The sequence below is a fragment of the Macaca nemestrina genome, chromosome 3, assembly GCF_043159975.1.
Source record: "Macaca nemestrina isolate mMacNem1 chromosome 3, mMacNem.hap1, whole genome shotgun sequence".
Classification (NCBI taxonomy): domain Eukaryota; kingdom Metazoa; phylum Chordata; class Mammalia; order Primates; family Cercopithecidae; genus Macaca; species Macaca nemestrina.
The window spans coordinates 92708828-92733595 of record NC_092127.1 but is presented as its reverse complement, the minus strand read 5'-3'; the positions used below and the strand labels follow the sequence as shown (position 1 = coordinate 92733595).

At 34.6% G+C, this 24768-nt stretch overlaps 1 long non-coding RNA gene across 1 annotated transcript in view; it reads left to right on the top strand.

Annotated features, from left to right (window-relative positions):
* Positions 1–23255, top strand: part of LOC139362366 (uncharacterized) — a 43619-nt gene extending 20364 nt beyond the window's left edge. The window contains exons 2-3 of the long non-coding RNA XR_011621161.1: positions 21968–22075; positions 23046–23255. This is a non-coding gene — a long non-coding RNA (uncharacterized lncRNA). The remainder of the gene's footprint in view (positions 1–21967; positions 22076–23045) is intronic.
* Positions 23256–24768: the final 1513 nt, after the last annotated feature.

Here is a 24768-nt window from a genome sequence, read left to right as displayed (position 1 = left end):
TAAGATGTGTGAAACTGTTGCGAACTACTGGGACTTTAGCCTGCACTAGTCAAAGTTCTAAAGGAGGTAGCCAAGACTTACCAAGACATGGGGCATTTATTATCTGGGGGATCAGAATTATAACTCTGAGACAGAAGTTGTTTACGAGTCAGTAAATGAGGTTCCATGTTCCCTTCCTTCAAAGAGGTAAGCCAAAAAGACAGATATTCAGATAGACATACCAGGTAATGGAGATTCTGTCAGTCAATGCTCCTGAATGACTATGATGAGCAAAATACCTGGTTCATTAATTGAAAACTAAGTAAAAAATAAGTCTTTGTTGTTAAATAAATATTTTAATATGGTTACTTAGTCGGTTTTGACTTATTTTGTGATTCTTCCCAAATACTGCTGAAATTACTTTTCAATGATAAATTATAAATTGTATCAAACTAGCAGTATGCTTTTTTGCTTAAGCCTACAGTATATAGTAACATAATATAGCCTATAATCTTCTACTAACCATATTGGTATAGCAGTAAATTTTACTGCTCACATATGATTTCTTAATCCTCTTGTGTTAGTCATCAACACTATAAACCAAGTATTTCTGCCTCTCTTCCCAAATAGTTGTTAAGTTTCAATGCCCAGTGGTATTGAAGTGAGATGTCACCATATGACTTGCTTTTGCCAGTGTGTGTCACTTCTTGGTGGAGCTTTATGGATAGTATAAATTCACTATCTTCTTTCTCTCTGCCACAGTGACAGTTTTAGTTAGTGGATATTCTGTCAGTTTGTTTCCAAGACTGAGAACAGCAATGCAGCAGGGCCCCAGTTTTTCCTGATAGACATGGAACATTAAATAAACCTTTGTTGAGATTTTTAGATTTCTTTTATCACCATACTCTAGATTGTCCTGACAGATACAAGCTCTCTTGCTAAAGCAGTTACATAAATGATTTTCAAAGAAAATATTTGCTTTTCCAATGATACTTTCTTAGTAACATGCTGCCTCTGAATGTATTATGTTGTTTTAATAACTTCTCATATATTAAAAAACAAGTATTTTTGGATTTATGGAATATGGTGTATAATATTTAAAAAGCATAGATATAAACTTAATATTTGCCTGTAAAACAAGGAGAAAATGGTCCATATGAATTCTTAGAAGTTATTTTATGATAATATAAAATCCCTATTCTCTAATATTTATTTCTGTACTTTTTATATTGTAATGCAATACTGATGCCATATTGACTTGTTACATAGAAAGATACAGTGTAGGACTTTCTATTATTTTTTCTCTTCCCTGTCCTTTCTCCCTTCCTGTTTTTTAATTAAGGTAGTTTTTCTTGAAATCAGTTTTGTTTGTGGCACCCTCTGATCCATTTAAGGGATTCAAGATAAATATTGCTTAAAAACATTTTAATAGCTTTTCTAAATCATATATGTTAATTACTTTTATAACAGTGCTTTATTGTTATTATTGCTGCCATTTTGTAAAGAAGTAAAGCTCATAGAAATAATCAGCTCAGCAGATAATAGTCCAATGATGACAAATTTCAAAGTAGTTCATCTTGCCCATACCTGAACAAGTAAGAAAACTGAGCTTTCTTTTTGTAAAAAATGTATCAGATCATTTTAAAAACATTGGATAGCCATTGTATTACAAACACTTTTTTGTTCTTGGCAGAAAACTTGACTATATGTGAAGGCTCACTCAGGTAGAATTCAAATTGCATATTCCAGTGCATTGAAACAATTTCTGCTTCACTACATCTAAAAAATCACTATATCCCTGTTTTCTACAAGTGAACCTTTTGTTATATGTATAATGTTACTGCTATAAAGTTATACAATATGTAATATAATTTCATTCACAACAACACATTAAGATCCTCTATGCTAATCATTTGTCAGCTAAGATATCACATTTCCCAGTGGTCACTGTTTCAAAGCCTAGGATAGAAAATCATGTAGATGTTTTAACGTATAAGGGGAAAAAAAAAATAGACCTATAGCTGAGCACGATAGTTTTCATATTTTTATTGTTTTTGTGTAGAAAATTACACAAAGAATGAATGACCATTCATTTATATCCATCCCCAGTTTTCTATTTAAATTCCATTTCTAACTATGCCTGTAATTGACATTGTAACTGTGTCTGAAATTGATATTTCCTTTAATGGTGGTAATGGTATCAAATTCTTTCTTGCATGAGTATTGATTCTGTGTAAGTGCTGAAAGCACTGTATATAAAAATAAAATTGTGAATCAAAAAGACATGTAGAATTTCCTTAAAGAGAATTATTAAGTATCAGATAATTTCAAATGTTAAAGAAAGTTCCTAGAAGCATCAAAATAGCAAAAGAAGAATAATATACTTTAGCATGGATGTGCAGTATTAATTGTTCCTGTTCTGGTCGAATATGAACGTAAAATATTTTTTCCAGAATACAGATCACGAGGTCAGGAGTTTGAGACCAGTTTGGCCAACATAGAGAAACCCCTTCTCTACTAAAAATACAAAAAATTAGCTGGATATGGTGGCGGGCACCTGTAATCCCCGCTACTCAGGAGGCTGAGGCAGGAGAGTCGCTTGAATCCGGGAGGCAGAGATTGCAGTGAGCCGAGATTGCGCCATTGCACTCCAGCCTGGGCGACATGGATTATTTTTTTTGGTCCCCAGAGTAATTTTTACTAAATAGAGCAATTTTATTTATTTGAAAAAATAAACTAAAAAATGGGGATAAATTTTGCCAAATCAATCATCTTCTAAATTTTAAGTATAACATTCAAAGAACTATTTGACTATTTGATGAATTTTGCTATTACTTGTTGAGTTTGCGCATGAATAAGAATCTCTAATACAGTCATGTATTGCTTAACAATGGGGATACATTTCTGAGAAATGTATCGTTCGGTGTTTTTGTGTGTACTTACACAAACCTAGATGCTATAAACTACTGTACACCTAGCCTATTGCTCCTAGGTTACAAATTTGTACAGCATTTTACTGTATTGAATATTGGAGGCAATTATAACACAGTGGTATTTGTGTATCTAAACATAGAAGAGTCACAGTAAAAATATAGTATGAAAGATGTCTAAATGGTACACTTATATAGAGCACTTACCATGAATGGAGCTTATAGGACTTGAAGTTGTTCTGGGTGAGTCAGTGGGTGAATGTAAAGACCTAGGAGATTACTGAAAACTACGGTACACTTTATAGACACTTGTACACTTAGGCTATCCTGGATTTATTTAAAAAAAAAAGATTTTTTTCTTCCATAATAAATTAACTTTTATTTAGTGTAACTTTTATACTTCATAAACTTTTAATTTTTTTAACTTTCTGACTGTTCTGTAATAATACTTAGCTTAAAACACAAATACATTCTATAGTAATACAAAAATTCTTTCTTTATATTTGTATTCTATAAACATTTTCCTATTTTTAATTTTTTTCATTTGATTATACTTGTTAAATTTTCTTGTTATAATCTAAGACTCAAACACACACATTAGTCTAGGGTTACACTGGGTCAAGATCATCAATATCACTGTCTTCCACCTTCACATCTTGTCTCACTGTTGGTTTTAGAGGCAATTATACACATGGCGGTATCATCTACTATGATAACAATGCATTCTTCTGGAATACCTCCTGCAAGACCTGCCTGAGGCTGTTTTGCCATTAACTTTTTAAAAAAATAAGTAGAAGGAATACATTCTAAAATAACAATAAAATGTATAGTATAGTAAATACATAAACTAATAACATAGTCCTTTATTACCATTATCAATTATTAGGTATTGTATGTAATTGAATGTGCTATAATTTTATATGACTGGCAGTTCAGTAGGTTTGTTTATACCAGCATCATCACAAACACGTGAGTAATGAATTGCACTATGACGTTATGACAGCTACAAAATCACTAGGCAATAGGAATTTTCAGCTCCACTATAATATTATGGGACCCCGTCATATATGTGTTCTGTCTTTTTGACTGAAATGTCATTATGCAGCACGTGACTGTATTTGACATTATAATTCAAGTAGGTCCTTCTAATCTCGATTTTTATGTGAAAGGTATGTGTGCTAGGCATCAACACCATTCCAAGGAAAGACAGGATATTAGTAAAATAGATGGAACACCTAACCTTAAAAGTCCTTATTGATGTATTTATTTCCTGCCATGCTCTGCTACTAGGTCTCCTAAAGAGCTTGACAACAGAATCTTAGACTATCTCTACATTAATTTAATGAAAAGCACTAAAGGTTTTAGAGACAAATGATACAGAAATAATACTTATTTATTTAAGTACTAAGTAATTTAATTTGTTATTCAATGATACAAATTCAAATAAAATACATATTATTCATGTATGTGTGTGAATATATGCATAAAGGTTATGAATATTATAAGAATATTTTAGAAACTCAAAAATGAGGTCCAAAAAGATGAAAAGCAATACTTATTATTAATAAGTAGCAATTATGCTGCTGAAACACTGAAATGAACATCCTGTATTTATTGCTTTTCTATCCTCTTACTAAATTTTGCCAATTAGATGTAGAAGGTCATAGGAAGATTCAAAGCACATTTATAGGGGTAATTGTACCAAGAGTAATCCAATTATGTTTAAATGCTTCCGTGATGTTATCATTCTTTGTAAAAACCTCTGTTATACCAGCTTCATTTAAGAGACAGAGCAGATGCTGTTTTCCATTTACTTACTTCCCCTCATCCTACTAAGTCTGGAATGTGGTCCAGTCAGGATGTTATTCAGTACTAACTGTCTTGGTACCAATCTTCTTAAAGAAAACTCATTGGTTATATATAACTGTCCAGGATTAATGTATAAAGGATTAGAAAATGATGAGCTATTTCGAGAGTTTCCTAAATCATCAACATGAGTAATCTATGCCTGTATTATACAACCTCAGCTCTCCAAATATTCTTTTATGAGGAATAATATTCAGCAAGTGGTACAATTTGTTAAGTTTATTGCAGAAAATGATGTTAGTCTAGACTTTTTTATTCTTTTTTGCTTAATGTCATGTGCTCTAAATTATCAAAAGGAGTCATAAGAAAGTGAATATCTAGCAAAATTGTCTTATTCTGTACTATTGAAATAATTCAATACTAAGATTACATTATTTTTTTCTTCTACAATGATAAAAGTACAACTTAGATATTGCACTTTGCTTGTATTACTTCTCATAGTCAATCATATGAAAATTTCTGCCATTTTTCTTCTGCTGACACATGACAAAATACAAACATCCACTAAGAATAGGATGGTTGAAAAATAGCAAAATAGGTTATACTAACTTTTGTCTAAAATTAAAGACTTCAAGTGATTTATATCATTATAACATTGCACATATAAATTTAATTTTCAAGCAGTATATTAAATTCTGTTTAATTATAATGTAAACAATGTAGATTAATGTAATTTATAGATACATAATTTTATTACCTATGAAACTTCTGGTGATATGAAGTTGAAAATCACATCAAAACCCAGTTTCTCAAAAATCATAATTTTTGACATTCTTTCTCTTTAACTTTGGATTAATAACCACAGCTGTTACGTGAACTGAAGGAATATGTGCTACTACTATGGAAAAGCAGAAGATATATATTCTGCAACATGTTGATGACATGACTTTATTGTTGTTGTCGTCTAGTAGCTATACATTGTTGTTTGATGGGATAACTCAGGATCAACTATAAAACTCAAATCAGTTTTTGGTACATGTTCTCCAATGTCTAATTGGCTTATTTCCAACAACCACATCAAGCATGCTAACATGTTTAGTTACCTCAGGGTATATTTTACAACTAATTTAGCTTTTACTTGTTCACTAGGAAGTCAAATTGCATAAAATGCTATATTTTATAGGCCCTGGAGAATGATTGATAATATTTGCTATGAAAATGGTAGAGGCTACAATTATTGAGTCTATTCAGGATAGTATAAGTCTTCCAGGCCTTAATAATATATTTCATTTTATGTTAGAGCAGACCTGAATTATTTGCCAAAGAAATATCAGGCCCTGAACACTTTCTCCTACTATCCTCGTTCAAAGATGATGTGGCGACTTCTTAAGCCAAGATTTCTTGTTTTGAAAACTAATTTTCTTATCAAATATCAGCGATCTGTAGCTGATTTTTAAAGCATGTGGGCCTACCTTTAATCAACAAAATGACTATCAAGTCTCATAACGTGATACTTTTTGTTCCTCAATTTTAAGATAAATAAAAATGAACAAACAAAAACTATGATTGCCATTAATGGTATTACTCTTAGCGGATGAGCTGAATCATATATCACCCTTGATGTTGAGAGCATTATTGTTGTTGCAAGCCAGACTGGGAACTGCTTTTGAACTTCAGTGTTTCACATCTTGAATAGTTGCTTTTACTGGAATTTTCTATAGCATCATGTACTCATGGATTGAGAAAGGCTGTAGAAGCTATTATGTTAAATTTGCCTGGATAATCGTTATGTGGATTTGTAAAGCATACTGCCCTCTACATCAGTGGTCCCCAGCTTTTTTGGTATCAGGGACTGGTTGCCAGGAAGACAATTTTTCCACAGATCTGGGGGAAGGGATGGGATGGTTTTGGGATGAAACTGTTCCACCTCAGATTATCAGGCATTAGTTAGATTCTCATAAGGAATGCACAACCTAGATGATCCCTTGCAAGTGCGGCTCACAATAGGGTTCAGGCTCCTGAGAGAATCTAACACCCGCGCTGATCTCACAGGAGGTGGAGCTCAGGCAGTAATGCCAGTGGCTCACCTCCTGCTCACTCCCTGTTGTGTGGCCTGGTTCCTAATAGGCCACAAACTGGTACCAGTCCGCGGCCCAGTGGTTGGGGACCCTGGCCTTATAGCACAGTGTTCCCTTCAGGAGACATCAAGGAAAATCCTCTAGAATTTTAGTTTTGGAAAATCAGAAAAAAAATGTCATTTTATGATTACTTTGAATATTAAAATTGATTATATTTCTCTCTTTAGTTTCTGACAATCTTAGAGCTTGATTTTTACCTAGAACTAACAACATTTTCAGAGTTTTTTTTGTTATATTTTCTGAGTGTTAACTTTAACCATATTTCTCTTCAAATTAGTAATTGCATTTATTATTTATCATGGGATTCATTCTTACCAATAGCATTCTCTTATTTAAAGTAGCCAGTAAGATGCCAATAATTGAACTTTAACCTAGAATTAGCAATTGTTAAAAATTTATATTTTTTCCTGCTTGCTAACATTCTAATAATTTGTTTTTCAAAATGATCACTTTTTAACTTTTATTTTAGTGTACTTTTTTGTCAACTGCCTTTTTTAAAAATTAGGAAGTGAATACAAACTAAGATTCCTCATTTTTCACTGAACAAAAATATGATGACACTTTTTTCCAGGCACTGTGCTGAGTGTTGGGTTACAAAAGTGAGTAAGACACATTCATTGTCTCTGAGGAGTTCACAGTACAAATGAGTAGACAGACAAGTAAATGAATATTATCAATAACATATGGTACACTAGACTACAGCAGTCAAGCACTGGGTACTAATGAATGGTGGAGGGACATATAATGCACTCTACCCCCAACAGATTGGGTGGAGAAGGAATTTTCTGGAGATGGCAGTGTAGCTGAGTCTTGTAACCAGCATTTACATAATTTGGGTAGATTCTGCTACTTTTTCAGGACACTTATGTAATTTCCCAATGGGTTCCCCTCTGCATAGACAGAGCCAATTTATCAAGACAGGGGAATAGCAATAGAGAAAGAATTTAATTGACACAGAGCCGACTGTGTGGGAGACCAGAGTTTTATTAGTACTCAAATCAGTCTCCCTGAGAATACAGGGATCAGAGTTTTTAAGGATAATTTGGTGGGTAGGGGGCCAATGAGTTGGGAGCACTGATTGGCTGGCTCTGAGATGAAATCATAGGGAGCTGAAGTTGTCCTCTTGCGACGAGTCAGTTCCTGGGTGGGGACCACAAGACAGATGAGCCAGTTTATTGATCTGGGTGGTACCAGCTGATTCCTTGAATACAGGTCTGCACAATATCTCAAGCACTTATACAACAGGGATGTTTTTCCCAGGAGCAATTTGGAGAGTTTCAGACTCTTACAATCAGAGGCTGCTTGGCTCCTAAACCGTAATTTCTAAACTTGTGGCTAATTTGTTAGTCCTGTAAAGGCAGTCTAGTCTCCAGAAAGGAAGGGGGTTTGTTCTGGGAAAGGGCTGTTATCATCTCTGTTTCAACGTTAAACTATAAACTAAGTTCCTCCCAAAGTTAGTTCAGCTTATGGCCAGGAATGGACAATATAGAATTGGTTAGGTCAGATATCTTTCACTCTAGTTATTTCCTCAGTTACGATTTTTGCAAAGGTAGTTTCACTTACTTATGTTAAAATTAATCATAATTTAACTCTTATGAATTCTAATTGTACTTCACCCTAACCCAGGTATGGTTATATAGAAAAGACAATTCAAGTCAGAATCAGTCTGCATTTATTAGTTCAACCATATTTTCCCCATAATTTTCTGTGAGAATGAAAAATAGAAGATCACAGAAATTATTTATAATTTTGCTTCTAATTAATTATCCATTGTAGGCCAGGCAGAGTAGCTCACTCCTGTAATCTCAGCACTTTGGGACGCCTAGGTGGGTGGATCCCAGGGTCAGGAGTTCGAGATCAACCCATGGCGAGACCCCATTTTTTGTAAAGATACAAAAAATTAGCCGGCCATGGTGGCACGTGCCTATAATCCCAGCTACTGGGGAGGCTGAGGCAAGAGAATCACTTGAACCTGGAAGGCAGAGGTTGCAATGAGCTGCGATCATGCCATTGCACTCCAGCCTGGCAACAGGGCAGGACCTCATCTTAAAAAAGAAAAAAGGAAAAAAAAAAAGTTATCCAGTGTTCCAGTGTAGACATAAATTACATTAGTTGACATATTGTGATTATGATAAATCAATCTATCAATTGCCAGCTAACACACATTTAATACTTTCAGTTTATTCTTAAGCCAATATCTTTTGAGCAAAAGTTTCTTTGAGCAGCATTAGCTCACATTTGTTTAGAATTGCCTTTTTGGATTAAAAAACAAACAACCAACTTGATTTTTATAGATGCAGACAGAATCCTCAAAAATGTCAGGCTGAAGAATTTTGATTTGACTTAATAACCTGAGGGAAACATGTAGGAATACCTTCTTTTATATGCATACAAAGGTCATTTCTTTCATTACTCAAATATTATAGTGTTTTGCATTGTGTAGTTGTAGCCTAGAGGAAAAAAATGAATAATTTATCAACACGTGTACAACATTATCTCTAAAATTTCTTTCTTATAATCACTCGTTTTATTAATATGAAAATATCTATAAAGTAAATACTATTATAAAAGTATAATCACATTGAATTTTAATTCTGTATTTCCATCTGTATAATTATATTATAGTAAGAACAGACATAAAGCCTGAATACAGTATTATATTTGTATAATGCTTAATTTTTCAGTTTAATATATATAATCCTATTCTTCAGATCACAAAAATAGAGTAGCTTGGAACAAAATATTAAGAATGTGATTTGTCAAATTAACCAGCATTTAACTACTTTGGTGTAGCTTTCATGCAAGCTATGCGATTTTGACATACTATGTTTCAAATACATGTAAATTCTAATGATTGCATTTGTATAATTTCCCCAGTTTAAACTAAACGATAGGTTGCATACCAATTCTTCTTGGCAGAACATTTTATTTAAGTTACTTTTTTATATAATTTGCCTTTTTTTCTTCTATAGTTTCTTATTGCTTCTACTTACAGTAATTGCCATTCTTCATTTTCTCTCATGTAAAATTTCCTGAACTTCCTATTACTTAAAATATAGTTTTATAAGCAACAATTATCAAAGAGAAAAGCTCAGGTTTTAGCTCTGGTCATAATACTTCCACCTGTTGATTTTCTGACACAATTATGTTTGTCATAATAAATTCGATATTACCACTGAGTAAATGGTCATAAGAAGAATGAAATACCTGGTAAGTAGGATACGTTACAGGAAGCACATAATTTAAATCAACAGACATTTATTCAGCCCTTGCTGATGTCAAGATGTTTTGAGTACTGGATCCAAATGTAAGAGTTTCCATCTCCCAATTCAGGTGAGATTTCCTTGTAACAGTGCTTCTCAAAGTTTGGTCTGGGACCCGTAGCATCAGCATTACTTGAGAAGTAGTTATATATGCAAAATAATGGAGTTAGGTTGGTAATCTGCATTTCAACAGTCCCTTCAGGTGACTCTAATGCAGGCTACAGCTTAAGAACCACTGTTTAATGAAATGCCCTTTTAGACCATTTTCCTTTCAGATAATGTGCTTATAATAAGTAAAATTATACATGTATGCTGACACACTGGGCTTCTTCATTACCTTTCTCCAATTAGACTGCCATCTCCATTGAAGCAGGGACCTCCTCTTCTTGCTCATTGCTTATTTCCAGGTTTCTGCACAGTGAATGTCACCTGCTACTCAACATTATTTTTGGTGAATGTCACCATGCTTTGGAACTTGACTCTAAAAGGTCAGAGCTTACACATATACACAAATAACTTGTGCAAAGAAGATTATACTAAATACTAAAATGAAATGTGAGGGAGAAATAGGTTTGATCTTCTAGCTTGTGCTTAGACATTTCTTAACAGTATTTGCCGCATAATCTATTGAAAATCAATACTAATGATGCAACATTTACCACAAAGGCATTTTCTTAAATGTTTTCCATAATTAGGTCAATGTTTATAGAGTACAGTTTCACTGTATATTACATATAGATATGTATTTTTACTTCTAAAATTAACATATATAAAAATGTTTATGTGTATATAATAGAATTTCAAAGTGCTTTCATATCCATTTCACATCCATTTCATCCCATTTACAATATTTATAAAATATGAGTAGATATTTAGTCAAAAAATAAGAAAGTTACCAACACAATAAGTCTGTTGTAGGAAAATAATATACTTTTAAAGTCTGTACCTTGCCTGAATTATACTCATAATGCTAACGCATGTGCTTTACTTTTTAACGTAGTTAAAAAGTTCATGTTGCTAACTTTGCAGAGACATTCTCCCTTGGTTTCTGATCTGCTCTTTTTTTTCTTTTATTTGGTGTCTGATGAGAGCATGCATAGAAGGCCTTTGGCAATTTCATGTATATATAAAATTAAGATGAATTGTTTTAATTCTGTATTTACAGATTATCCAAATCATACTCCAAATGTGTTCATAATGTGTTTCAGTTACTATTCATCTTTGCCTTTAAAGCACTTACAGAAAAAAAAAATAGTCAACACAAACTATAGTGTAATTATTTATGACAGGCAGCATCAGGTCTGCACTTAACATTCGCAAGTTCAGGATGATAGCAGAAATGGTGACTCATATTCCATATGTCTAAACATTTAAATATCACATAAAACTCAAAATAACCAAGAGCTAAACACTATCTAATCTCTTTTTTTTTTTTTTTTTTTTGAGACTGAGTCTCGTTCTGTCACCAGGCTGGAGTGCAGTGGCACAATCTCGGCTCACTGCAACTTCTGCCTCCCGGGTTCAAGCAACCTCAACCCTCCCGGGTTCTCCTGCTTTAGCCTCCTGAGTAGCTGGGACTACAGGTGCATGCCACCATACCCAGCTAATTTTTTGTATTTTTAGTAAAGATGGGGTTTCACCATGTTGACCAGGATGGTCTCGATCTCCTGACCTCGCCATCCGCCCGCCTCAGCCCGAAGTTCTAGGATTAGAGGAGTGAGCCACCGCTCCTGGACAACACTATCAAATCTTTTACTTTGAAGAAGACACTTCACATAATTACCTAGAAATAAAGAATTTAGTGCTTTACTGGGACTGCACAGTGTCCCAATGCTCATTCATTCCTGGATCAATCTCACACTGTGGGGCTGAACACTGTAGCCTGGACTTCTAAATCTGTCTAGTTCCCACAAACAACCTCCCCCTGGCCAACAGTTTGGACTAGCGGTACCCACAACAATGGGGTAATCTATCCTAAAGCGGACACTTGTAGGCCGTGAAAACAGACTTGGAGTGATTCAGGTAGGGAATTCTGGGGCACTAGAACCAGTACTATGGTCTGGAAGGTGATGCATGGGTTTTGGCTATATATATCCCGATGGACCCAGTAACAGCTCACCTCATACACAGGGATACAGCTGGAAAGAGACTAGAGTGTGGCCTTCTCAAGTACATGACAAGGCAGGCAGGATTTCCATTTGCCTCAATCCAAGCAGAGAACTGTGTGGTATGTATGTCAGTTCAAGCATTTAAAGGTAATCCACTCAACTTATTTTCATTCAATTCAGTGAACTTCCTCACGCTTTCACTCTTTTATGGAACAAATAGCTTTCGTATTCTTCCCCAGAGCATTTTCCAAGGTGGATTGAGACCTGCCCCCTAATCACTTCTCATATCATTTTTGTTCATTTTTTGTTATTATAATGACATTATTATGAGAAAGAATTTGTGTTGCCAGGGTAACAAGAGTGGAGAATGGGCATTGCTGCCTTTACAGAAAACTTAACTTTTCTTGAATAAACCTGCACTGTAATATAATAGCCACTCAATTTTTTGTGAACAGTTTACAGTTTCTGCCTCTTTCACTCTCTGATTCCCTCATTCCCAAAGTGTATCTGCTCTCCTGATTTTCTCTTAAACTTACTCTTTTCTTACCTGCTACTAAACATGAGCACTTTCCCCTTTATTTATAGATTTCCATATCTATTTAATACTGTGCATTCAATGTTATGCCAAATGTTAGCATTGGCAGCTCATTGAGTCTTATTGAGTCAGAGAACCTTGTTCTTCTGGTAACTTTTCAAGTTTTCCTTGCATTAGAGTATCTACAGCAACCTGTAGGCTTAGATTATTTGTCATTATTACTGCCCTAGAGGACAGGATTGGACTGTCCAAATGAGCAATAGGTATAAAACCAACATTAATTCCTCTGAAAGTTATTTTCCACTTGCACATAACATTTTTTTCTATGCCTTCTTCTCTAATTAATTTCTATTCAAAATAATTTCTTTGAAAGAAAGAGAAAATTTAGCCACCATAAACCAGTCACTAAAAGTGGGAGTGGAATCCCATCAGACTTACCAGTCTGTATAGCAAATAAGCAGGTCAAAGATGAGGTTGTTTTGCATATCTTTAGTGTTATTTTCATATCAATAATTTGTTTCTATTGTTACTCATTTTATCTTTTAGTTGATGCTCTGGATCATAATGTTTATTGTGAATTTAAAAACCCCCACACTTAGGCACTTTCTTAGCCCATTTTCCCTTGGGATGTAGTCTTCACTAGGAAATAAATTCTCATCCTTTATCAGGCTGTGTTCTCTAAAAGTCCTCAGTAATATTGCATAAGCACAATTTTCATGGACCTGCAGTAGCTAAATTGCAAACAGGTGTCTTTTTCTAATCAGCCTTATACCCTGCCGCTTTCCAAAAAGGATTGTGGTTATTTCCTTCTCATTTTAGGGGGAAACAATTTCAAACCTTTCGACTAGTAATTTTTCTTTGATGCTGCAACTTTGCTTGTTTTGTCACTGAACAAAAGTGAAACAGGTGCTCAATATAGAATCAGAATTGCTTAAAGAGACATTTACAAATAGGTGATAATGTTAGTGCAAAGCAGAAAACACAAAAGTAAAACAAAATAGGGGAAAAAGGAAGAAGCTGAACATGTGAACAGTGAAGTAAGCAAACACATACCTGGGAAATAAAGAAAGCAAAAATAGTGGTGCAATGAATGTAGTGAATAACACAAGTAGTGGATGCAATCGGAATCACATTTATGTCTTATCATCCTGCACATTTAACTTTGTTAGTGGGGCACATTTTTCACCTGTAGCTGGGATAAAAATTTTGGCAGCCCATAGCTTTTTCTGCTCCCTCTTAGCTAATTCAAGCTGCTATCACCTTAAGTCACAAATCAGTCTTATTTCAGTGCAATGGATGCCCACACCTGTAAATTAAAAAGCAAAGTATCCAATTTCAGGCAAAATGACAGATACTCCTTTTTCTCCAGTCAGGCTCTGTTGTAGGTAGAAAACCTGGATTCCTGTGGCTACAGACTGTGCCAATCAAATTGTTTTCTGGGCTTGGCTGAAGGAGAAAGCTGATTCCTTCCCGAGGGCAGGGCACGCTTATGGTTTCTTTGGGGATTCCCCTTAACCCCTCCCCGTATCGTTGAGGGTGTCAATTTTTACTGACGCACCCTCTTCCTTTTATAGCTTGTATCGGTCTGAGTTTGATCAGAGAAGCAAAACTGCTAAGGGAGACACAGAATAAGGATTGATCATAGGCATCTCACAATGAGAGGAGCTAGTAGAGCAGTCAGTTGCTCTGCATCTGATGAGGAACCTGTAGATACTATAGGTCAGCTAGACCAGCAGTCTAAACGGAAACCTGGATACAGATGGAAGCAGAGACAGCCTGGACTAGCATGGAAGAAGTGGGACCTTCAGGACAAACTATGCCTGATATAGTTTGTACATGTGTCCCCACAGAAATCTCAGGTTGAAATGTAATCCCCAGTGTTGGAGATGGGGCCTATGGGAGGTGATTGCATCATGGGGTAGCTTCTTATGAATGGCTTAATACCACCCTCTTGGTGTTGTCCTCACTATAGTGAGTAGTTCTAGTGAAATTTGGTTGTTTAAAAGTGTATGGCACTGCCTGCCTCTCTCTCTGGCTCCTGCTTTCACCGTGTAATGTGCCTGCTCCCTTTTTGCCTTCTGCCATGATTAGAAGCTTCCTGAGGCCTCCCCAGAAGCAGATGCCACTGTGCTTCCTGTACAGCCTGTAGAACTGTGAGTCAATAAAACTCCTTTTCTTACAAATTACCCAATCTCAGGTATTTCCCTATAGCAGTGTGAGAATGGCCTAATAAAATGACCCATGTCAGAGACTCATTGCCTCCAACGTTGCTGTTCACACCTGCAGTTGAAAAAATGGCACTCTGCTCATGAGCTGCACACATACACTTGGCCAAGAACTTGGAGTAACTAAAGAACATCTGAAGGGACATGGAGGAGTTACGGGTTCAGATTTGGCATCATGCTAACTAAGTGAGCCAGAAAACCCACAACTATGGCTGTAAAATGCCTGATCTCTTTACTGACCTTCAGAGCTCAATGGTTAAGCTTTACTTCTCCCTTCCCGATGCCTTTCAGATTTCTCCTATGGCCAGCATAGCCTGATACTATACAGAGAAGGGAATTCTAGGAAATGTACATCCAGTTTTACTAAGGTGATACAGTGGAGGGCCACCACATAGCTCAAAATTTATTTCTTCTGATGCAAATAGAAATCCCAGGAAAACTTTGCCTTGTCTCTGAAGAGGCTTATTGAGATTCCAAATGGCAAACTTACTGGACAAAATCTTAGAGTCTCATGCTCTCTCTCTCTCTCTCCCTTTTTCACTCCCTCTTTCTTCTTTCCTCATCATTTTTCACTTTATTTTCTTCCTCTCCGTTCCACTCTTAAGCCCTTTGAGCACAACTCAAGTCATGGGAAACATTCACATGTCCAACAAACTCTGGAAGGACTTGCCAAGCAACGTGGTCCCCTCTCCTTTACTTCTGCCATTAGCCCTGGGTCATTGCATCCACCCTGCTTCAGAGAATAGATCCCAAACTCTGAAAGATCTCATTGAAGTCTTCATTTTTAGACTGAGGGAAAGGGCAGGCAACTCTATTCCTGAGATTACGGATGGAGACTCATAGCATAGCCCAGCTTTCTCTAGAGAAACCATATTTTCCCAAATTCTTATCCCTAAACACCCTCAATGGGGATGAGAGCTTTCGGAATCATGTAACCAATTTGTAACATTTCCCATGTAAATTTATATCCTTTTCTAGCACTGAGTTTTGAACTAGCTGGTCTTCTACACCTCAGTGCTTCAGTGATGGCATCTAATTGAACTTCCTTTTTATAGAAAAAACTGTGTGTATGAATTATATTTCTGTGTGTGTGTGTGTGTGTGTGTGTGTGTGTGTGTATATACCTAAAGGAACAACCGACAGCTCACAGCTCAGGTTTATATTTTCTTCCACTAGAACTGAAATTCTATTTATATAACTTCAGAGGCAATATGGTATAATGGCTTATAGGCAACTTTCACTTTCCAGTAAGTGTATTGAGTCTACCAACCATTATTTATGTTTCAATCCTATAAGAAGTATGTTAATGATAGTATTTTGACATTAATATTAGCTATCAATCCTCTCAGGACTCAAAAACCATTTCATGTATCCAGATTTCTGTGTTTTTCAATTTTTAAAGCAAGTTTTATAGCAGCTTTAAAGTCTGCATCCTCTTTCATCAGTAGCATCGTCATGCAGTTGTTCAATAAAACCAACAGCAAACACAATGTTGGCTTTAGAATCATAAAAAGAGCCTGCTGTCTCATCAATATTGATGATTTGATAATTAAAATGAAACCTAGTTCTAAGCACATTCATTTTTGCACCTGTGGAGAGAGCTGTGCTTTTTAACTCTTCAAACAATGTCTATTTGTATAATTGGTAACTATAAACAAGCCTGAAAAAATTAGCCATCAGAAGAGACATCAGACATACAGGGTGAAATACATGAAGCATGTAGTGAGGAGGCATCAAAACAGAGATCATTCAGAAACAACAGAAACAAAATAAAATATATGAGACTGTACTTTGTGATTTATTTTAATGTGTTATTACAGAATAAAAAAATCGAAGTACAAGAGGATGCTTGTAAAACACAGAAAAGAAAAAATAAACATGATACAATCACCCATTTTTCTAAATTCCAGGGAGAAGTCTCAGCAAAAGTTAAATAACATTTGGCAATTTCCTTTTTCTTTTTAATAGCGCGGAAAAGGTCATGGGAATAAGTAGACAAGTAAAGCTAAGTACTTTTTTCCTTTGGGAATGTTTTAGATAATTATTTCTCATATTTTGATTCATTAACACTTTTTGCTTTAATGTATAGTTTTGGAATCTACGTGGGAAATTTTAAAATAATTCAGTGATTTTTTATAGCATGCTAAAATTGAATGTATTTATTATGATACTATTAATGATTGACATGTAAAATTTATTTTAATATGATGGGCAATACTACTTATTAAATATGAACAAATGGTAAACAAGGTATTTAATTACAGGATGCCTGGGTTTAAATTGCAGTTGGTCATATATTTCTATCTTAGGCTTTCAGTGTCAGGCCAGTGACTTAGATGAGTGTTTTGATATAGAAGAGTGAGTTCAAGTTAATAAATCTAAGACAAAGTCCAATAAAAAACCTGAATAATAATGAAAATATAAAAAGATGACCCATCTCATTATAGTAGCTTATAATCAGGGAAATGCAAATTAAAGTGAGATAGTACTTCATGTACATCAAATTGAAAAAAGTAAAAGACTGACAATACCAAATGAGAGTGTGCAAACCAGGTAATAGATATGTTGCTGGTGAATGTCTAAACTGACAAAACTATGCAATATACCGTACTACATAGCAATTCCACTGCTAGGTTTATCCTAAAGAGCTCTCAGGCATGTGCTCAAAGAACGAAATAGATGAGTATTGATTGCAGTACTGTTTGTAATTACGAATACTTGGAAACACTTTATACATCCATTAATAAGACAAAGGATAAATACACAGAGTGATATTAAGTCAATGTACTGTACTGGAGTTAAAATTAATGAGTTACAGCTACATGTAAAAATAGTTTCACATATACAAAACAAAAAACCATCAAAATTATGTTATATATTATTTATGAATGTGCAAGTATTAACACATCCATGAAAATAATGTTAGCAAATTTATGAAAACTGTTATCTCTAAGGGAGGAGGTAAGGAATGTAGTTAGGGATTCAGAGGTAGTTTTACTTATTTATTTATTTTTTGCTTGGTTAAAAATACATGGCACACATAATACATATATATAAATATAGTTTGACAGTTGTCATACAGATATTCATTATCTTAAATTCTCCTTAGTCCTGTATGTTTACAATATTTTATACCAAAATCAGTGTAAAACATAGTCAATCTATATACTCGCATTGTAACATTAAAGAAAAGCAAATGTACCTTAATAATTAGATTACTGGAATTTGTGCATTTCGTTTAAGGTATCTTCCTTTAATGTGTTTATGTGTGTGTGTATGAAAGTGTATGTGTTTTATTTTTAAGTGACAAAAAAAGCTAGAGGGCTTCAACATGCTCTGTGCTAGTGTTTCTCTGTAAATAATACATTGTTTTGGTGGATATCTTTTATCACAAATAAATACAATTCTACATTGAGTTGAATATTATCATCACCTTATTTTCTCTTTTAAAAGTTTTTCAAGTATATCCACATTTCTCTGGACTGTACAAAAATTTTAATCTGATTAGTGTAACTTATGAGACCTACTCGCAGAAGTGTCATTTTTTTTTTTTAGTATTTTTGTTCTTTTAAAATTTTTTCCTTTTACTTTTAGTTGACATGTAATAAATGTACCTATTTATGGAATATGAAGTCATATTTCAATACAGGTACACAATGTGTAATGATCCAATCAGGGTAATTAGCATATCCATTACCTCAAACATCTATCATTTCTTTGTTTTGTGGACATTCAAAATCCTCTCTTCTAGCCTTTTGAGATTATACAATAAGTTATAGTTACCCATATTCACTCCACAGCGCTGCAGAATACCAGAATTCATTCCTCCTATGTAGCTTTAATTTTGTGTCCATTAACCAACCTCTCCCAATCCTCTCCTCCCTCCGACACTTCCCAACCTTTAATACCCGCAATTCTAGTTTCTACTTCCATGAACTCATTTTTTTTTTTTTGGCTTCCACATATGAATAAGAACATGCAGTACTTATCTTACTGTGACAGACTTATTTAACTTAACGTAAAGTCCTCCAGACTCATTCATTTTGCTGTGAATAACATTTTGCTGTGAATTCATTTTGTTCTTTTTATGGTTGAATAGTATTCCATTGTGTATATATGCCATATCTTGTCTATCCATTCATCTCTTGATACACATTTAGGTTGATTCCATATCTTAGCTGTTATGAAGAGTGCTACAATAACATGGGAGTGCAGATATCCCTTTGATGTATTGATTTATTTTCCTTTGAATAAATACCCAGTGGTGGGATTGTAGAATTGCCTGGTAGTTCTATTTTTGATTTTTTGAGAAACCTCTACATTATTTTCCGTAATGGCTGTACTAACTTACATTTCCACCAACATTGTATAAACGTTCTTTTATCTCTACATTCTTGAGAGGATTTGTTATTTTTTGTTTATTTTTTATAATAGTTGTTTTAACCAGAGTGAAATTGTGGATTTGATTTGCATTTCCTTGATGATTAGTGATATTGAACATTTTGAAATATATTTGTTGGCCATTTGCATGTTTTGTTTCGAGAAATGTTTATAAAGATGCTTTACCCCCAATTTAATTGGATTGTTCTTATTATTTTTTGCTGTTGAGTTTGAGTTTCTTATATATTCTGGATATTAGTCCCTTGTCAAATAATAGTTTACAAATATTTCCTCCCATTATAAAATTTTTGTCTTCACTCTGTTGAACGTTTATTTTCCTGTGTCCAAGCTCTTCAATTCAACACAGTCTCATTTGTCTATTTTTGTTTTTTGTTGGCTGTGCTTTTGTAGTCTTAATCATAAAATTTTTGCCTAGATCTATGTCTTGAAGCATTTTTCTTATATTTTCTTCAGTAGTTTTAGAGTTTTTGGTCTTATGTTTAAATCTTTAATTAATATTGAACTGATTTTTATATATGCTGACATATAGGGGTCTAGTTTCATTTCTCTGTATATACGTTTTCCAGTTTTCCCAAAATAATTTATTGAAGAGACTATCTTTTCCCTAAAGTATGTTCTAGGCAACTTTGTCAAAAATCAGTTGGCTGTAAATGTGTGAATTTATTTCTAAGTTCTCTATTTTGTTCATTGGTCTATGTGTTTGTTTTTAAACCAATACCATGCTGTTTGGGTTACTACAGCTGTGTGGTATATTTTGAAGTCAGGTCATGTCATGCCTCCAGCTTTGTTCTTTTTGCTTAGCATTGCTTTGGCTATTTGGTTCTTTGTGGTTTGATACAAATTTTAGGATTAGTTTTTCTATTTCTGTGAAGAATATCAATGGTGTTTTGATAAAGATTGCATTGATTCTGTAGATTGCTTCGGGTAGTATGATTATCTTAAGAATGTTAATTCTTTAAACACATGGGCATGAAATGTCTTTCTATTTGTTTATGTCGTTACCAGTTTCCCTTATTAATGTTTTTTTTTTTTTTTTTTTTTGGAGACGTCGTTCGCCTCCTGGCTTAAATTTATTATTTTTTGTAGCTATTGTAAATGGAATTGCTTTCTTTATTTCTTTTTCAGCTAGTTCATTATTGGTATATAGAAACGTGACTGATTTTTTATATTGATTTTGGGTCTTACAACTTCACTGAATTTGTTTTTAATTCTAAGATTTTTTTTTTTTTTTTTGGCAGAGCCTTGAGGTTTTCCTATATATAAGATCATGTTGTCTGCAAAAAGGGACAACTTGACTTCCTCTTTTCCAATTTGAATGGCTTTTATTTTCTCTCTTGCCTGATTGCTCTGGCTAGGATCTCCAGTTGAATAGAAATGGCGAATATAGGCTTCCCCATCTTGTTCCAATTCTTAGAGTCAAGATTTCAGCTTTTTTCTTTTCAGTATAATGTTAGCTGTGGGTTTGTCATGTATGACCTTTATTGTGTTGAGATATGTTCTTTCTATTCATAAGTTGTTTAGAATTTTTAATCATGAAGGAATGTTGAATGTTATCAAATTATTTTTCTGGGTCTATTCAGATGATCACATGGTTTTCATCCTTCACTCTGTAGGTATGATGTGTCACATTTATTGTATCACTGCCCATGCTGCTGCAGGAGAACTCTCTGAACCTCTTCTCTTTCTGTGAGCTTCTGATTCATGAGTTGTTCTTTGTTCAAGTAAATGCTACTATATTTATCTAAAGTTTTTCTTTTTTTTCCCGTTATTTCTTGTAAAAATAACAACAACAACAACAACAAACTGGATACATCTGCAGAACGGGCAGGTTTGATACATAGGTATATGTGTGCCATGGTGATTTGCTGCACCTATTGACCTGTCCTCTAAGTTCCCTCCCTTTATCCTCCAACCCCTCAACAGGCCCTAGTGTGTGTTTTTCCTCTCTCTGTGTCCATGTGTTCTCAACAAAAATTTTTTTAACATGTTTTATGAATCATATATAGCCATAAGCTGCAGGTAAACTGCTATACCACAGCTGGCTAAAAAATATCAGTTTGATAAAACCCTGGTTAACTTACAAAGAATTTCCCTGTTTTTTAAGGAAGTTAAAGAGGACTATTATTTATGTACCAAGAGTTGTGCTACATACTGATAAATTTTGTAAACATTTATATTGTTTAATCTGTACAGCAACCTTATGGAGTACCTGTAGTGTTATTAAATATGTCAGATGCTAAAGGAGATGTCTAGAATAGTAAAATGCCTTGCCTTAGTCATGGACACATGGATAATAAGATTTTATGAAATTCCAAAACGTGTTCTTTCTACTACTTCACCACACTGCTTCTGGATCCATCTATCATTAACTTAGCAAATACATATTTTTTTGTGTTAATGTATTACCTTTTATTATAGTAAACTTCATACACTTAAAGAGGAAGGAGTTAACGTGAATGAAATCAATAGTCAAAACTAGTACATGAGTTGACGATGGAAATAACAACAGAAAATAAACTCAATTCTTGAGTGTTCAGACTTGTGATAGCTGCAGACACACATTTTTTTTTTTTTTCATTTAGACATGCAGGACCAGAACAGAAACACATGCCTGTAAGAAGTGAGACATCAGCAGCCTACAAACATTGCTATTGTGAGAAAAGAGTGTCACAGCTCTTAGTAACCTATAGGTATATAGTTTATATTTTTAGTTATTAAGACAAAATTTAAAGGAGACTCCGAGCCTTTAAGAAAAATCTACCTTCTTTGTTGTTTGGGGATATATTACATTTAAGAATATTTACATGAAAATTGTTAAAATGGTTTAAAATTATATGGTGATGTTAGAAATATAAGCCTCCTGCAGAATTTCAAGCATGCTTTCTATGATGTGCTCATACTCTTAAGAAACTGTAAAGCCCTTCTTTCCCCCATCCACACAGGAGACATAGCACATTTTTAGAGGGCTTCAAATCAAAGAACTGACAGCTCTTGTATCTGTTGGGTCCTCCACTTAGCACACATGTCAAGACAGAGTTAGAATTGTAAGAAATTTATTGGAGGAAAACTGGTGAGAGATAAAGGTGAACAGTTGTAGCAGGAGTAGGTGGTGAAATTCTCAGACAGTCCTATAGGTCTGACACCTGCGAAAGAAAAGGGTAATGATGGAAGGTTAGGTAGAAAATGTCTCAGATTGCACTGCACTACAGCTCTGAAAAGTCCCACCCAGCCTAATCCGAAGCTCAAGCACAAAGATTGCTAGAAGAGGAGTCTTGAATGAGCCGAAAATGGCCAGGCTTTGTATCTGTACCATGCCCAGCCATTGGCAAGGTCTGTCCGCAAAGAATGGGAGGCACATTGCTTTAGGCAAATGCCATGTTACATCCTGAAGGCACTGGTACTGGAGAGTGTCAGCTAACTGAACTCTTCACAGCTGAAAATCTGACAATCTAGTTGTTTTGTGAGGGTAGATCTAAATGTGCCTCTGTAGCTGCGACAGACTGCTATACATTTAGCAACCACAGTCCTATTCTCTCTATTTTGAAACACTTTCCCTCTACTTGATCTTAAGAGGGTCTTCCTGTTCTTTCTGACTATACTTTTTCTCCAGTGTTTCATCATGGCTTATTTAAATCTGAAACTACCACCCCTGTCTTGTAGCCCCATGACAGGAATCAACACGACAGGACGACAAATCAAGAATCTATCTCTGGATTCCTGTTAGTATGGAATCTACTGGAACCTGATGAGTTCAACTCTGATTTTGGCTTATAACTCAGGATTAATGATAACAGTGTGTTTTTTTTTTCCTTGTATTTAACACATTTAATTTAAAACAATAAATACACATTGGATACCAATGCCAATCTGAGGCTGATTACTTGGAAACTTAATATGTGAATGTCCTCAATTTTTAAAGGATTTCTTGTTAAATGTACATATAGGTATGTAGGTGTGTGTACTCTTTCCTTTCTTTTTCCTTCCTCCTTTCCTTTCCTTTCCCTTCCTTTCCCTCCCTCTCTCCCTCCCTCCCTCCCTCCCTCCCTCCCTCCCTCCCTCCCTTCCTTCTTTCCTTCCTTCCTTCCTTCCTTCCTTCCTTCCTTCCTTCCTTCCTTCCTTCCTTCCTTCCTTCCTTCCTTCCTTCCTTCCTTCCTTCCTTCCTTCCTTCTTTCCTTCGAAGACTGCATACTATTCCAACAGGGATGTTTACATGTTTACAAAAAGACATATACTAAGGTGAAATGCAAATCAAAACCACAATGAGATATCACTTTATGCCCACTAAGATGGATCAACTGGAATGGCTAAAATAAAAAATATAATAACAAGTGTTGGTGAAAGTGTGGAGAAATTTAAACTCATTCATTATTTGTGAAAATGCAAAATGGTGCAGCCGTTTTGGAAAACATCTTGGCAGTTCCTCAAAATAGTAAATATTTTGACTCTCTTAAGATCAGGTAGTGGGAGAGGGCATTAAAACCAGGCGAATGACCCAGAAAATCTACTCCGAGGTATATACCCAAAAGAATAAAAATGTAAGCTTAAACATAAACTTATCCATATGTTTTTAGCAGTACTATCCATATTATTCAAAAAGTAGAAATAATCCAAATGTCTGTCACCTGAAGAATGAATAAACAAAATGTGCTATATCCTTGCAATGGAATATTATTCAGTCATAAAAAGGAATTAAGTGCTTATACATGCTACAACATAAATGAACCTTGAAATAATTATGCTAAATGAAAGAAAGATATCAACTCAAGAAGCCACATATTATATAGTTCAATTTATATTAATTGGCCAGATTAATCGTATCCATAGGTACAGAATATAGAATACTAGTCATCAGGGAATGTAGGAAGGAGAGAGGACAGCAAATGACTGCTAATTGTCATAGAGTTTCTTTTGGGGTGATGACATTGTCTGGAATTAGATAGCAGTAATGGCTGTATAACTTTGTTTTGCATAAACATAAAACACACCAAATTATGCACTTTGGAAGAATACATTTCATGCAAATGATATCTCAATAAAACTTACACATACACACTCCTAAATTAAAAGCTTTATTACTGTGAGACAGAAAATGTTAATGAAAACCCAGTTGCTATCCAAATATTTAGTTTTAATGCTGGCTATAGTAGTCCTCATGATTACTTTAAATTGTCATCTGCTTACATTCTTATATAGTTCATTTCCACATAAGTTGTCCATAGGACCAAGAAAATACAACAGAAATGATGGTTGTGGTTTCCAAGATTATATTCTAAAGATACCATGGCTTCCTTCATGGTTACTCTCTTTCTCTATGGAAGCAAGGTTTGTGGTTTCCAAGATTACATTCTAAAGATACCATGGCTTCCATCATGGTCACTCTCTT